This window comes from Rhinoderma darwinii, chromosome 5 (genome assembly GCF_050947455.1).
Source record: "Rhinoderma darwinii isolate aRhiDar2 chromosome 5, aRhiDar2.hap1, whole genome shotgun sequence".
NCBI lineage: Eukaryota > Metazoa > Chordata > Amphibia > Anura > Rhinodermatidae > Rhinoderma > Rhinoderma darwinii.
The window spans coordinates 14,666,710-14,683,156 of record NC_134691.1 but is presented as its reverse complement, the minus strand read 5'-3'; positions in this window follow the sequence as shown (position 1 = coordinate 14,683,156).

Below are 16,447 nucleotides of genomic sequence, written 5' to 3'. Positions count from 1 at the left end.
ACCGCATGGCGCTGTAGGGCTTCAGGGCTTGATCTTACAAGTCCATCCCTCCCATGTACCTATTGTAGTCCAGGATGCAGTCTGGTTTGGGGGTGGCCTTTCTTTCATATATCCTAAACCTGTAGGTATACCCTGATGCACTCTCACAGCTTATACATCTTCACGCCATACCTTGCCCTCTTACCCGGCAGGTACTGGCGGAATTGAACCCTCCATTTAAAATGTACCAGGGACTCATCAATAGAAATACACTTCTCAGGGGTGTATGCTGGGGAAAACCGGGCACTGGAACGGTCTAATAGGGGTCTCCGTTTATACAAACGGTCAAAACTGGGGTCATCTCGGGGTGGGCACGGCTCATTATCAGTATAATGTAAGAAGCGAAGTATTGCCTCATTTATTTATTTTTTTTAGGTTCCAGTTCAGTTCTGAAGTTGCTTTGAGGGGCCCATATATTAGAAACCCCTATCAAACACCCCATTTTAGAAACTAGACCCCTCAAAGTATCCACAACAGCATTTAGAAAGTTTATGAACCCTTTAGGTGTTTCACGGGAATTTAGAGCAAAGTAGAGGTGAAATTTACATTTTTTTTTTTGTCAGAAAATCCTCTTTATACCATTTTTTTTACAACACAAAAGGATTTATCAGAGAAACGCAACTTAATACGTATTGCCCAGATTCTGCAGTTTTGAGAAATATCCCACATGTGGCCCTCGGGCGGTAATGGACTGAAAGAGCGGCCTCCGAAGCAAAGGAGGACCTAGTGGATTTTGAGCCCTCTTTTTTATTAGGCACCATGTCCGGTTTGAAGAGGTCTTGTGGTGCCAAAACATTGGGAACTCCCCAAAAGTGACCCCAATTTGGAAACTAGACCCCTTGAGGAATCCATTGTAGTTTTCTTGGGGTGCATGCGACTTTTTGATCAGTTTTTATTCTATTTTTAGGTGGCGTGGTGACTAATAAACAGCAATTCTACTATTGTTTTTTTTTTCGTTTTTTTTTACAGCGTTCACCGTGCGCTATAAATGACATATTCACTTTATTCTGCGGGGCGATACGATTACGGCGATACCAGATGTTTATAGGTTTTTATTATGTCTTATGGCGTTTGCACAATAAAATACGTTTTGTAAACAATCATTCGCTTTTTGTGTTACCTTATTCTAAGAGCCATAAAGTTTTTATTTTTCAATCAATAAAGCCGTGCAAGGACTTATTTTTTGCGTAACGAACTGTAGTTTCGATCAGTACCATTTTTCGGTACATGCGACTTTTTGATCTCTTTTTATTCCATTTTTTGGGAGGTGAAGTGACCAAACAATTGTGATTGTGGTACGGTTTATTATTTATTTTTTTTACGGCGTTCACCGTGCGGGATAAATAATGAAATAATTTTGTAGTTCAGGCCGTTACGGACGCGGCGATACCAATTATGTATAGTTTATTTGTTTGTTTATATATTTTTATTAATAATAAAGGACTGATAAGGGAAAAAGGGGGATTTTTACTTTTAATACTTTTAAATCTTTTATTTTCTTATTTTTACACAACTTTTTTTAACTTTTTTTTTACTTTATTACTTTGTCCCACTAGGGGACGTGAGGGCAGGAGGCCCTGATCGCTATTCTAATACACTGCACTACATGCGTAGTGCAGTGTATTAGAACTGTCAGCTACTCACTGACAGCAAGCATAGTGGGTCCTGACGTTGTCAGGACCCACTAGGCTTCCGTCTATGGCATAGCCGGACGCCATTGTTTGGTGTCCGGTTGCCATAGTCACCATCGCCGGCCGCTATCGCGTAGCAGGCCGGCGATGGCAGCTTAACCCCTAAAAAGCCGCGATCTCTATAGAACGCTGCTTTTAAGGTGTTAATCAGCGGGGACACAGCGATCGGTCCCCGCTGTAGGAGCTGTGACAGCTGCTGAACAAGACAGCAGCGTCATAGCTCCTGTATGTGTCGGGAGGACGGCCGAAACGGCCGTTACTCCCGAGACGTACTATTACGGCATGGAGCGCGAACGATACAGCTGCCATGACGTAATAGTACGTCAAGGAGCGGGAAGGGGTTAAGCTATTAAGACTTGGAACAGTGGAGAATATTCCCAGGAGTACCGAATTGAAAATTACTTCAAGGGTGCGCCAACAACTCAACCAAGACGACGCAAGAATCCCAGAAGAATATCTAAAGAACTGCAGCCCCCCTTGTCTCAGCTGAGGTCCGTGTCCATAACTCCACAATAAGAAGGAGACTTGGCCAAAATGGGATTCGTAGGAGAGCAGCAAAACTAAAACCAGTTTCATCTATAAAGTACTTACCTGTCCAAGCTCGACCAATGTCTGCAGGTCTCAGCCTCCAAGGAGATTTCCGTTGCTACCACCAACCACTCACTCAACTATGTTTTTTGCTCCTCGGTTCCACCAAGGTTACCTGGAGAACTAGTTATCGGATAACCAGCATGCACTTCAAGGGGTTGTCTCAGGTTAGACATTGGTGGTGTATCGATTGGATAGGCCATCAGTGTCCATTTGGCAGGAGTCTGACTACTGTAACTTCTGGACGTATGTAACTGAGTGGCATTGACCTGTAATTCAACAAGTTATTCCAGACCTCTCTGACAAATGAAGAACATGCCACACTGTATGTATAACGATAGGATACATCGTTTTCTTAAATTAGGTGACTGTACAGCTGACCTGTAAATCACAGCAAATAAAAACTACAGTTGCCTGGGAGAGTGTAGTGAGCATGCTCGGTGACATGTGCTGAGGTCGCTGTGTAGGGAGGAGGGAGGAGGAGCTGAGCTGTGCCCATCACCTATTATCAATGGTGGATCTTGTGTTATCTGCCTCCAACTTTATAAATGAGGTGTTACTTTTCATTGTAATTTTGTCCCTCTGATGATAAAGAGGCCCCCAGTGTACACAGCACAAGCTGCAAAGTGATGTCTTATTCTATTGTGAGATCTCAGTGACCAGTGGGAAAACTGTAATATTTTTCTGTTTATACAGTATATATAAAATGGGCCATTATTTACCAGCCGAGCCTGCGGAAGCAGGTGACCCATCGTTCCCTCACACTCGTCTGTCTGGTTGGATTGCGATCACATATGGCTGAATGAACTGATGTGTTGTAAGTAATTTCTGTACTATGGGAATCACCCTAAATTATTTACTGCACCTTACTATTCCGACCTTGAAATGTATTTCCTGCTTTTGGGCTAAACATACAGCAGCCCAAGGGAGAATCCTAAAAATATAAATTTCTGAGTCTGGGATGAAGATAAATATTGTTTCGTCAGACACCGTTCCTTATTTCAATCTGGATATAGGGAGGGATGGATTGGGTTTGTAACCAATGGTAACATTGTTTGTTTGTTTTTCATCAGTAAAATACCGTGAAAAATAATTTATTCAAATGTCACTAAAATATTTACGAAGAGCATCCATTATAAAATATACTGAGCGCATTTCTGCTACCTGAGAAAATACAATTAAAAAGCAAAAAGTCACATAATAACACAGTGAGGGGTTTTCTGGAGAGCCATGAATGAGGTAGAGGTGGTCTATGGCTGGCACCTGGTTGCAAATCTATTAGCCTATCTGCAGTTCTTGCTCATGGATTGATTCTTTGTTGTTTGTGTCTGCCCTGGGTAAGCTACTGTGATATCACTTGTGGATTCTAGTCAGGTAGTCAACTGTGACATCATAAGTGAGCTTCAGTCAGGTACACTGTTATGACATCATAAGTGAGTTTTCAACCGATGAGCTGCTGTGACATCATAAGTGAGTTTAAACTATCTCCGGAGTGGATATACCATATGTTCAATCAAATTAGTAGCTGGAAATGAAGAAACACATATACTGTTCTTGCACAGGGGTGCTCAGTTGTTGAGATAGATTAGATAGATTAGATAGATAGATAGATAGATAGATAAGATAGATAAGATAGATAAGATAGATAAGATAGATAAGATAGATAGATAGATAGATAGATAGATAGATAGATAGATAGATAGATTCAGGGCCGGCGTCAGTACCCGGCGAACCCAGACAAGTGCCGGGGCCCACTGCCCTTCGGGGGGGCCCACTCGGCCGCCGAGTGCTGCCGCTGCCGTCATGGCTCCTACTAGAGTGGAATCCCGGGCCAGAGTGTTGCCGACAAGATTCTGCTTCTAGAGGGAGTCCCTGTCTAGGAGGCGGCGTGACTACTGCTGTAGCGTCTGCTACAGGGCCCGCGACAAGAGGGGGCCCATGCCGCCCGCTGTCACGGGCCCCTTTATGCCCAGTGGCGCCGCTAGCAGCTGCTATGGCTGCTACAGCGGTAGCGATGACACATTCAACAGTATCTGCATCTTTAGGATGCAGATACTAATGAACACTATGACAGAGCAGGGAGGTAGCTCTGTTCTGGGACTCTGTCTCTGGGGAAGCCCCTGACATCACTGTCCATATATAGACCGTGATGTCAGGAAGAGAGAAGGAGTCCCAGGCAGAGCGCTAGCGGCTCTGCTCCGTGACTCCGTCTGTGGGGAAGCCCCTGACATCACTGTCCATATATGGACAGTGATGTCAAGAGCAGAGCTGAAGTCCTGGGCAGAGCGATAGCAAAGACTCTGCTCCGGTACTCCTGAAGCTGAATCCCCGGCCAGAGCATCGGCAATGCTCCGGTTGGGGATTCCACTCCTAGCAGGAGCCCCAAAGGCGCTGCTTACAGGAAGGTGGGCATGTCTGGCCCTACCAAGGAGGGGGGGCTGTGTGGCACTACCTGGGAGGAGGGGCTGTGTGGCACTCCCAGGGAGTAGGGGCTGTGTGACACTTCCAGGGAGGGGGCTGCGTGGCTCTTCCAGGGGGTTTGCATAGCACTATCTACAGTGGGCACTAAATTTATGGGGGTACAAACTGGGGACCTAGCTTCTTTATGGGGGCATAAAGTGAAGTTGTTTGCCATTTTACTGCCGTCGTGAGTTCCCCCGCACAGGTGCCTACTAAGTTTGTGTCGCCCAAGGGCCCAAATAAACCTGGAGCCGGCGCTGGATAGATGATAGATAGACTACTAAAATTTTATCAAAACTGTGCCATATAGTGCTCAAATAAGAAAACCATATTTTGCAAATTTCTACAATAAATGTCCAATCATTCAGAAATAGCAGCATTATATATTTCTCAAAGAAGACTGCCATACAGTACCCAAAAAATGTGAACATATAGAGGCCAAAAAACATTGCCACCAAAAAATGCTGATATGCAGAACTCAAATAATATTGCCATACAGTGCCCTAGAACATGACATGTAGTATACAGGCTCCGTACATGCAGATACATGAGTATAGTGATCGCATATATAGGACCTCCACTTTCTTAATGCCAGGACCACACAACATACATATACAATTGTACATTCAGTGGTAAAGACCATTTATGCACAAAGCAAAACTAAGCAATCAGTACATGGGCACTGCCAGGGGAGCTCAGCACCAGGCAGTGAAATTGTAGCCCAGAGTGCCATGCCTGAGTGCCCCTGAATCATTACGATGCTTACAAACCACAGCCTGACTCCACAAGCCCAGAGAGCGGCATCCAGCAGCCCATAATGAAGTTGGTAAATGTCCAAAATGTGAATTGATCAATGGTGAGATCTTGACTTGGCCCAGACGAAGCTTTTAGTTAATGAGAAGCAAAGAAGAAAAATTATACCAATTTCCAATCACTGCTGAATTTAAACGTAACCCAGTAGGGAAAATATCAGGCTATGTTCACACGGGGTATTTTGCCGAGTTTTTTGACGCGGAAACCGCGTCGCAAAACTCGGCAGAAACGGCCCGAGAACGCCTCCCATTGATTTCAATGGGAGGCGTCGGCGTCTTTTTCCCGCGAGCAGTAAAACTGCCTCGCGGGAAAAAGAAGCGACATGCCCTATCTTTGGGTGCTTCCGCCTCTGACCTCCCATTGACTTCAATGGGAGGCAGGAGAAAGCGTATTTCTCGCTGTTTTATGCCCGCGGCGCTCAATGGCCGCAGGCGAAAAACGGCGCGATAATCGCCGCGAAAATCAGCGTGCAGGGAGAGGCATATCTGCCTCAAAGTTCCAAACGGAATATTGAGGCAGATATTCCTCCCCCAAAATACTCTGTGTGAACATAGCCTTAAAGTGCTGCCCTTTCGATGTTGGATGCCGTGAGGGTCTCAGCTCATGCACTCCGACCAATTTTATGCATTCCAAGGAGCTCCCCTTTAATATGGGGAATCTGCGGAAGTCATAATTCATGGATATAGACGGTCAATAAGCAAACACTTGCCTTCGGCTGTTTCCCAGCATCAAGCCACTGACCCAACGCATTGAGGCTCATGTAGCATTACTTGTGCAAAAAGAACGGGCTCTATAAGGTCACAGGACCCGTTCTTTTAACCTAACTATAAGGGTATGTGCACACTTATGTATGATGCTAGGAGTCCCTGCCTCTCCGTGGAACTACTGTCCCGTACTGAAAACATGATTACAGTACGGGACAGTTGTCCTGCAGCGAGGCAGGGACTCCTAGCATCGTACACAAGTATGATGCTAGGAGCCCGGCTCCCTGCACTGTGTTCGGTCCGGTACTTGCGGCCGAAATACGTCCGTCAATTACGGACGTAATTAGTGTGTGTGCACATACCCTAACAATACGGGCCCTGCACAACAGTGCCTGTCCTTTTTACCTCTTGGCTACAGCGATATGTGAGGTCCTGCAGACTGAGAGGTAACTGGAAGCCAGTAAAATTTTGAATGCAGCTCTGGATGTGAGTAGAGTATAAGATCTGATGTAAATCAATGTTAATAAAAGGGAAGTAAAGCATTTCAGGTCATAGATTGGCTGCCTCCACTGTGATGTCATAGATGCAGTATACACATTACACCTCATATATACAGGGGCTTTTTACATCTCTTTGGAAAGGTTTTCTTCTAGGGTTAATGGCAATGTGAAAGGTTTTCACTCTGACAAAATTGATTATTTGGCAGGGACGCATCTAACTCCGATCAATAATCCATTAGCAGTTCATAAAGTATCTGACTTATCAGTGTATCAATTCATCATCGTCATTCAGCAGGTGAAAAGTGATAATGTATGAAGGGGCCGCTCAATAAGAAACTTTTCCAATCCAGTTTCCTGACAATGAGGAAAACTCACTAGAAAACAAAACCAATGGAAACAAGAATACATCATAAAATTAAATGGAAAGCGTAGTCTGGTTGTTATTAGAAACAGTCAGCAGGTATGCAGACTGACACACCCTGAACCTTAACACAAAGTTAATAGAATTAATCAACATATAAAGTTGAAAGTACACTTTCAAGTACATTACACATTACTTATCCTGTACTGATCCTGAGTTACATCCTATATTATACTCCAGAGCTGCACTCACTATTCTGCTGGTGGAGTCACTGTGTACATACATTACATTACTTATCCTGTACTGATCCCGAGTTACATCCTGTATTATACTCCAGAGCTGAACTCACTATTCTGCTGGTGTAGTCACTGTGTACATACATTACATTACTTATCCTGTACTGATCCTGAGTTATATCCTGTATTATACTCCAGAGCTGCACTCACTATTCTGCTGGTGGAGTCACTGTGTACATACATTACATTACTTATCCTGTACTGATCCTGAGTTATATCCTTTGTTATATTCCAGAGTTGCACTCACTATTCTGCTGGTGGAGTCACTGTGTAAATACATTACATTACTTATCCTGTACTGATCCTGAGTTACATCCTATATTATACTCCAGATCTGCACACACTATTCTGCTGGTGGAGTCACTGTGTACATACATTACATTACTTATCCTGTACTGATCCTGAGTTACATCCTGTATTATACTCCAGAGCTGCACTCACTATTCTGCTGGTGGAGACACTGTGTACATACATTACATTACTTATCTTGCACTGATCCTGAGTTACATCCTGTATTATACTCCAGATCTGCACACACTATTCTGCTGGTGGAGTCACTGTGTACATACGTTACATTACCTATCCTGTACTGATCCTGAGTTACATCCTGTATTATTCTCCAGAGCTGTACTCACTATTCTGCTGGTGGAGGCACTGTGTACATACGTTACATTACTTATCCAGTACTGATCCTGAGCTACATCCTGTATTATACTCCAGAGCTGAACTCACTATTCTGCTGGTGCAGTCACTGTGTACATACAAGACATTACTTATCTTGTACTGATCCTGAGTTACATCCTGTACTATACTCCAGAGCTGCACTCACTATTCTGCTGGTGGAGTCACTGTGTACATACATTACATTACTTATCCTGTACTGATCCTGAGTTACATCCTGTATTATACTCCAGAGCTGCACTCACTATTCTGCTGGTGGAGTCACTGTGTACATACATTACATTACTTATCCTGTACTGATCCTGAGTTACATCCTGTATTATACTACAGAGCTGCACTCACTATTCTGCTGGTGGAGTCACTGTGTACATACATTACTAATCCTGTACTGATCCTGAGTTACAGCCTGTATTATACTCCAAAGCTGCACTCATTATCATATTGGTGGAGTCACTGTGTACATACATTACTTATCTTGTACGGATCCTGAGTTACATCCTGTATTATACTCCGGAGCTGCAGTCACAATTCTTCTAATAGTTACTTGAAACAGTCAGCAATCTTGTCTAACAGCATAGCTAGGCTCCTATAATGCAGTACGTTTCTCAACAGATTGGGAATGGAAACCACTAGAGCAAATTTGAGCAGACACTGAGCCCGCAGGAAATCTGAGGGATTTCAGCTCTGAAGCTCAAGTGTAAGCCCTTGTGGCTGCTAAGGGCACTATGAATGGATGTTTCACCACCAATGCATTTTATTCTCTTGTCTTGGCAGGAAAAATAAAAATAAAGCAGTTCACACTTAATAAATATAGACATGTAGAGGATACACAGATGTAGCATACTGGGTTTGTCAGATCAAGCAGGACTGTGTTTGTCAGATGCAGCAGAGCTGACATTTTGAGGTGTAGGAGGGCTGGCATTGTCAGATGCAGCAGAGTTTACCAGATATAGAGTGACATTTGTCAGATGTATTAGATCTGAGTTTGTCATATGTAGCAGGGCTAGGTTTTTCAGATGTAGCAGGGCTTCATTTATCAGATGTAGCAAGACTGGGACACAGTCAGGCTACACAGCAGTGCTGAGTTGGTATCATGTAATGAGGCTGGGTTTTCAGACATAGTAGGACTAAACAGCAGTACGGATTCTGTCAGATACAGCAGGGCTGATTTTTTTTTTAGATGTAGCAGAGCTGATTTTTTTAGATGTAGCAAAGCTGATTTTTTAAAATGTATTAAGTCTGGGTTTGTAACAGTGCTGATTTTGTCAGATACAGCAGAGCTAAGTTTGTTAGATATAACAGTTCTTGGAAGCAGCATCATTAGGTTTGTCAGCATCTAGAACTATGTTTTTCACATCTAAGTTTGTTAAATGTAGTAGAGCTGAGTTGGTTATTTAGAACCATAACACAAAGAACTGTAGGTAAACTTACTCCATCGCCCTATCCGACCAATCCCAATGCACAAGCAATGATATTTGAGAGTTAAACGACAAATTCAGCTCTACTACTTTATGACCATTTATTTTGTAGAATTCCCCAGGGCTGTAAAGTATGGGGGACATGTCAATAGGGGAGTTTAGTCCGCGGCTCTTTATATGAGAATCACTTCTGAATGTTAAAGCCGCTGGAAGGCTGCCCAATCGCTGGAGCCTGCACTATCCCGAGTTTAAGACTTTCCTTGACTTTACTTTCCATGATGTAATAGCCGCGCTCTCCCATCTCTTGTTTTCAGACTTCTATGATATTTTTCCGAATTTCCCATGTCACTCACACTCTGGAGAAATATGTGGAGAAGGCGAAACAGATGGGAAAGGCTTCAAGATCAACAAAACAACATAAATGCTGCTGCTGCTGCATCCTGAAGCTTCTACTGTGGTACAGTCAATGCAGATACGTGACCAGAGAGTGTCGTATATTAAAGGGGACCTCCACCATCACATATTTTTACATGCATGACCCCCCCCATAGGACACCAGTACTGACCGGACTTGTACTGTAAATTGGAATGGTAAAGGCCTTTATTTTTATCCTAAGATGCATAACTTCAAGCAATTTTCTATTTTTTAGTGGGAGGAGCTTAGCTATCACATGACTATGTGAACCGGACACATGTCTAAGGAAAAGTAATCAATACTTAAAGGGGTATTCCCATCTTGGAGATCCAATTGAAATAAATAGCTATAGCGCTTCATTTATGAGATCTTTGCTTATCAGCTTTCAATAGCGACCTCAGGTTGGTCGATGCCCTGTGCAGAACCTTCTATTGATGCCTCTACTCACTCCCTTATGGTGTACCATAAAGTGACCAAATAATACACATACTACCGCCATATAATACCAATGTAATACTGAAACATATAGGTCACATGCCACCATATAGTGTCCAAATAATACACATACTACGGCCATATAATGACAAGATAATACTGAAACATACAGGCCACATACTCCCGCATAGTGCCCAAATAATGCACAAACTATCACCATCTAATGCCAAAATAATCCTAAAATATACAGGCTGCATGCCACCATAAAGTGACCAAATAATACACATACTACCGCACTATAATACCAAGATAATAATGAAACATATAGGTCACATGCCACCATATAGTGTCCAAATAATACACATACTACCGCCATATAATGCCAAGATAATACTGAAACATACAGGCCACATACTCCCGCATAGTGGCCAAATAATACACATACTACCGCCATACAATGCCAAGATAATACTGAAACATACAGGCCACATACTCCCGCATAGTGGCCAAATAATACACATACTACCGCCATACAATGCCAAGATAATACTGAAACATACTGGCCACATGCCACCATATAGCGTCCAAATAATATACATACTACCACCATATAATGCCAAGATAATACTGCAATATACAGGTCACATACTCCCACATAGTGCCCAAATAATACACATACCACCACCATATAATGCCAAGATAATAATGAAAGATACAGGCCACATACTCTGCATAGTGCCCAAATAATACACATACTAATCACCATCTAATGCCAAAATAATCCTAAAATATAAAGGCCACCATAAAGTGACCAAATAATACACATACTACCGCCATATAATGACAACATAATACTGAAAAATACAGGCCACATACCACTATATAGTGCCCAAATAATATACATACTACCACCATATAATGCCAAGATAATACTGCAATAAACAGGTCACATACTCCTGCATAGTGCCCAAATAATACAAATACCACCGCCATATAATGACAAAATAATAGTGAAAAATACAGGCCAAATACCACCATATAGTGGCCAAATAATACACATATTACCGCCATATAATGACAAAATAATAGTTTAATATACAGGCCACATACCACCGCATAGAACCTAAATAATACACATACTACCGCCATAAAATGCCAAGATAATACTGACATATACAGGCCTCATGTGTAAGGTCTATGGCCACGGTCTTTTGTTCTGGCTTACCCATCGACGGCCGCGGCCATGGACATGTAAGTTCCCTGCAGCGTCGTCCTCCTGTGAGGCACCGGCACTCACTTCCTGGAATCAAGACTATCTCCGGAGGGCGCGCGCACCCGCGTGTGGATGGTCTTAAAGGGCCAGTGCACGCATAATTGCTGGAAGCCTGCATCAAGCCCAAAATGCTACTGGACTATAAAAAGGGCTCTGCCCTCTTGTTCTTTGCCTGAGCGTTGTTCGTTAACCAAAGTTTGTCTTGCAAATGGTCTCCTAGTCTCTTTCAGTTCCCAAGTGTATCCTGTATCATGTATCCCGTGCTGTCCTGGTCAAGTGCCGTGCTGAAGCTGTTGTGTTCTGCTACTCCACGCCTGACGTCTACCTGCTGCCTGGTCCTAGCCGAGCCTGCCTTTCTACTGTCCGAGTTGCCACAGGTACCCTTTCTGGACTATAGACTCTGTACTTTACCTGTTTGGCCAGCTGCCATCCCGCTATGTGGTACGGCCCAGTGGGTCCACACCCCGCATCGTGATAACATGCCACCATATAGTGCCCAAATAATACATATACTACCGCCATATAATGACAATATAATATTGAAAAATACAGGCCACATACCACCGTATAGTGCCCAGATAATACACATACTACCGCAATATAATGACAATATAATATTGAAAAATACAGGCCACATACCTCCATATAGTGCCTAAATAATACACATACTACCTGCTACAATGTAGAAAATATACTATAACAGTTAAAGAATACGAAGCCCACTTTCCCCCCAAGGACTAGATCCACAAGAGCGATTTGAGGGTGGAGTGTGTAAACTTTCACTGCCCTAGACCACCAATAATTTTACCATCAGTCCCTTTACTATTAGGCTATTATATGGCGGTATTACTTGGACACTGAATGACAAAATTATGTGAGCAATGTATAGCAGTATTGTGTGAGAAATATATGGCAGGGTTATGTGGGAACTATATGGTAACATTATTTGGAAACTATATGGAGGTAATATATATATATATATATATATATATATATATATATATAATGTATGGCGGTATTATTTATACAATGTATGGCGGTATTATTTATACAATGTATGGCGGTATTATTTGGGCACTGAATGGCAGTATTGTGTTGGCATTATATGGAAAATAATTTTCCTGTAAAATTCCTTTATTCAGTTATTTGATACTGAAGAAAATCTGATAATGAAGAAGATCTAATAACTCACATTTGTTTCATTTCATAATTCGGCACCTAACAGGGCCTATTAACGGAAGGATTTTTACTATACCCAACTTTATATACTTTTTGTTTCAGTTCCTCATCATTTTCATTTGTTGTCAGTGAATAGGAACATAAATTTTTATGCCTAGAAGCTGAAACCCTATACAGACCTAATACATTCTACAGCAGAAGGTTTGCTACAATTTTACCCAGTCTTGCAATCCTCTGTGACCTAACAATCTGTATTCCGGACTGATAAATTTTACCTGCACTGACACATTGTAACAAACTATCAGGACAGGAGAGGGATTTGTGCTGCTGATGTACTTAGCTCCCAGAGGATCGTTTATACTGGACATAATTGCAGCTAACCCACAGCTGTGAGACATTCGGCTGTGTTTTTATCCCCTGGATGTAAATTAGAATGTTCCAATTCACTGACAGCAAGCAGAGATCTTGGACATGGTTGAAGTGCAAAGTATATCAGAAAGTTGCAAAACTTGTAATTTTACAATGATAGCATAAGACTTGAAAACTTCTTCAGAAGATAATAGTGACTCCCCAGAAATCCTTTCAGCCTCCAAGATCAACCAGTGACAATCACTTACCAAGATGGAAAAACCCCTTTAAGAAAATGCAATAGGTTGACCTGCAGTCCTATCTAAAACCACATATTGTAATATCTCAATGAGTTGTGCCCGTTGACAAACTCATCTCCACTACATGTGACCGGCTCAGCTCTGCTGTACGATTAAACAAAACATGGTCTCCAATGAATTTAAACAATGCTCCTAACCCCCTGGGAATCTTATCTCTTCACATCTTTTGCACGTTCCCTGTTGACAGCGGCCGCTTTCTCCTCCCGTGTTATTTCACGATCTCAGCTGAATACCTCTGAGCAGGCAACGTGCGCCAAAAGCTAAAAAAGTAAATCTCTTAATCCCATGGTATAAAGCGAAATCCAGAGATTTCCTGAAGCTCCGGGGTTAGTTTACCCGCATTGTGTCCGGTGTGTAGGGCCCGCGGGGAAGAATGATGATGATGATGATGATGAAAATCACACGTTTAGGCCCCATGCACACGACCGTATTTTTCATCCATCTGTAAATACTGTCCGTAAATACGGATCCGTAGTCATCCGTAAATCATCCGCATATACGGAAGGGTGTCTGTAAATACTGTTCGTAGTGCATCCGTATTTACGGATCCACAAAAAAACAGGGAGGAATCTTGGGTAATCCCCTGGCGTCGCATTGCAACGCTTCCGTAATTACGGACGGCTACGGATGCACATCCGTCGCCGTCCGTAATTAGGGAAGCACCCGTAGACTTCTATGGGGAGTCCGTGCCGTAATTACGGACAATAAAAGGACCCGTTCTATTATTTCTACGTCACGGACGCCCATCCGTAAAAATACGGAAAGGTGTCCGTAGCCCATAGAAATGACCGGGTCCGTAATTACAGATGAAAAATACGGACGTGTGCATGGGGCCTTACATTGAATAGCGGGAACAACGAGATTGGACTTTATCGCCCCCTCCCCCTGACCTGATATAGACATATAATACATTCGCTGCCTTCTCCGTTTGTTATTCTGTTTTCAATTTGCAATAGTATTGAGGGAAAATTCCTATAAAAGACTCCACCGAGATCCTATTATTTCCCGTCTCCTCTCTGATGTCTTATTGATTTGCTGCTTTCTGCTTTCCAGCACCTTGTGTGCAGATTGAATTGTCCCCTATTGTAAGTGACGCATTTCGCTTCCACCGTTATCGCGGCTCCTTGAGCGCTTCTATTGTATTGTTATTTACGAATAAATATGATTCCCATTCAAAACCGTAATAAGGATGTTTGCAGACAGGGATGAGTGTTGGCGCTCCACTGGTCTGGACTGGGCAGGTGGGGAAGCCAATCGTTACTGCGTTCAATACAGCTTCTTAGGTGGCGTAAAGGAATATAGTGCTATAAACGTGCAACATACAGTATAGATCACATATTGTGCCACTCACCCTCCAATTGCCAACAAATCTGATATTTGAAAACATTTAAAGGGACCTGCAACACACACAACTTTATACTTAAAGGGAAACTCCAGCGCACACAATAAATCAGGCCCACTACCCCCTACCCTCACCCACATTATAACAGTTTTCTTCTATTATCCTCCTTCCCCTCATACAACTTTTAACTTGCTTTTTGCAGAGAATAGCCCACCATCTTTATTGTGGAAATAACGGTCTGCAGGCAGTAGCTCTGATTGCTGTATGTCCCATGATGCATTGCCCACGGTTCACGTTGGGTGTGGCCAGATAACATTTATTCCAAGCTATATTTATATAGATCATTATAAATTGCCACAGATGCAGATCTAAAGCCAAGAAAATTGCACACGAGAGGCTTCAAACTGTGCTTGTGCAGCAGCATGCATGTCGCAAGCGGTGTGCAAACTCCAGCGCACTGAAAGCAGGGGCAGAGAAGATTTGTTGGCAATCGCCTTACATCATCTACAGAAAACAGAAAGAAGCTTGGAGAACATCAGCAGAGGTGTAACTTGAAGCTCATGTGCCCTAATGCATAACCTGTAACCTGGAAACATACTGAAGTAATCACACAGGCTGGTAGACTGAGAAGGAAGCTGGTGGACCAGACTGAAGCCCTGTGAGATATCAGGTTTAGGTAGGATATGAAAAAATAGAGAAAGAGGTGCCCTCATTTTTGCCTGTTCTTGGGAGCCATGTCTATGGGATGGTTGGCGCGACATTGCATGTCTTATAAAGTCTCGTCAAGGGCCAGGGAAACGATCATATATACTTCATGGTAATCAACTAAATGCAAGTTACCAATAAATGAGGGACAGAGAGAAGAGGTAACACATGACTGCAGGTTCAGACTACACACAGGGTTTGTTTGTAGTCTGTAACCATGGAGACACATAGGTATGTATAGGAGCTGTATACACAAAACGGTTGGTGATTTTGAATCAAGACTATTTGCAAAGTTGCTGCATTTTTTAGTTTGGATACATTGAAACAATAAAAACATTGATTGCAAATGTATACTGTAAATAAATGCTGATTTATTTACACTGCACCTACTACGAGCAGGGGAGGTCGTTACCGTACTACACATACTAGCGGATATTACTGCATTACATACAAAAAGTACTCATTCACTGTAGGAGAATTTGCATTCAATTATAATTAGATCAAAAGATTCAATCGTGTCTCAGAGGCGACGGACCAGGTTATATATATATATATAACCGTCTGATGTCAACAAATGGGAAATTCTCACAATCCCTTGCCAAATGTTGAGTCTTCTATCGTCTGTGTAAATGCAGTATTTCAGATTTGCAGCAAGTCAGCAGATTCTCTGACAGAGACGAAATAGACAATAAACGACGAGCTCGGAGTCTTAATTACCCGAATACAAATGTGACCTTTCTTGTAATCATATTTCATTGAAAGTAACTGTAATGGTTTTATTATAATAGACAGAAGCTAAAAAGGGACTTGCATTGAAATATATATATATATAAATGTATTTATTTTGCTAATAAAAAAAAAAAAAAAGGGAAATTGGTTC